Genomic DNA, 1,717 nt, shown 5'->3' on the forward strand with positions numbered 1-1,717 from the left:
CCTTTCCCTGCCCTGCATTCTCAGCAGGAGGCTGAGATGAAGTGGCCTCAGAATGGTCCTTCTGGCACCTCCCTGTGCCTCAGGAGCCCCCGGGATGGATTTAGGGCCAAAAGTCCCCAATGGCAAAACAGCTTGTGAGACAACTCCCGGGGGATGAAGCCTGCAGGCAAAATGTGATGGTGGTCCCTGGGCGTCTTCAGCCCCTGCCAGTGGACGTTCGCCTGACAGCTGGGACTGCTGTGTGCATGGTCTATCCCCACGGTGGTTCTCCAAGTGGGATTTGTGATGGAGCAGGAAGAGACCCCGGCACACTGAGCCGCAGTTGTCACCATGCCCGACGGTGGCTCTGGAAATCCAGTCCCCCAGACTTGGTGAAAATTGAAGTGCCTGTTTGTAAAGCACTAGTCATACTCCAAGTGTTTGAGGGGGTCCTCACATGAGCCCTGTGAGGTAGGTTGGTGTCTTCACCCCCATTTTACAGATGGGGAAACTGAGGCACAGAGGAGGTTAATGACTTGCCAGACAGAAAAAATGGCATCTCCTGTTCTTGGATCCCATATCGCACTGTTCCAACCCTAACGTGCTCCACCAGCTGCCGGTTACTCAGTTCATCCTTCTCTACCCTCCATCTGTGGTAGGTGACAGAGCAATGGCTGGGACCTGGGGGGTCTGGGAGAGGCAGCAGCTGGGCTCACATCAGGTCATTCACCCCCTGTCCCTAAGACCACCCGTCACCCTAAGAGGTGTCCCAGCCCAAAGGCTTCTTTGGGTTGCCCTGGGCAGAGAACCCCCTAGCAGCCCCATGATGGGCTGGGGCGCCAGGTGCAGCACCCAGACCCCTTACAGGAACCTTCTGCCTATGGAACTGAAAACCCACCGGATATTTTTTTGAGACCTGGTGACCACAGCCACCGCATCAGGAGGGGATGAGTATCTGGAGGCTTCTCTTTGGTAATTTGCTGCAAAACGGCTCGGCCCTGGAGAGCTGCTCCAGGGGCACCACAGGCTGGAGGGACCCAAGGTCTGTGGGAGAAGGGGCAGAGCCAGGAGCTCAGCGACTTGGCACGCTGCCAGAGAAACAGGAGATGCGGGATGGTGGCCGTAAATCTCCTTCGCTTCGAGCCTGATGCAGTTGCAATTAATCAAGAGGCCAAAGAGAGCTGATAAGAGATCGATGCCTTCGGGAGCTCCTGGGGAAGGGGCAGGCAGGGCTGGGAGCACCGTTGCTTTGCCGGATGGCTCCCAGTGCAGACCCTGGCACCGGACCCAGCACCAGACCCTCCCATCTCCCTCCCTGGAGCAGGATCAGGTGTGGTTTTCTCATTCCACCCCCAGTGTCGGGGCTGCTCCTGACGGCTGGACGGGTGCTCTGTGTCCCGTTATCCTGCCCTGGAGAGCACTGTGTAGCCGCAGTTAGCGGTTTAAAAGCTGAGTGTCACTAGGACCTCGCCATCACCGCTCAGCGGTGATGAGCATCACATGGATGTGTCCCTTCCCTGCAGCGTTCCTGGGGATGTCAGAAGTCCGCCCAAAAGTGGATTTCAATCTGATGCTGAGCAACGGGCTCATTGCCAAAATGGGAGCAGGGGAGGCAGGCAGCCCCGTGGTCCCGTTCTAAGGAGTGTCGCTTCCCTCCCTTGAGGAGAAAGAAAATCCCCTGATGTGGATGGGCTGACCCCAGCCGGGTGGATGCCAGGAGCAGGAGCCCCCCGGCTCC

Source organism: Buceros rhinoceros, unplaced genomic scaffold, assembly GCF_000710305.1.
Source record: "Buceros rhinoceros silvestris isolate BGI_N320 unplaced genomic scaffold, ASM71030v1 scaffold22466, whole genome shotgun sequence".
Classification (NCBI taxonomy): domain Eukaryota; kingdom Metazoa; phylum Chordata; class Aves; order Bucerotiformes; family Bucerotidae; genus Buceros; species Buceros rhinoceros.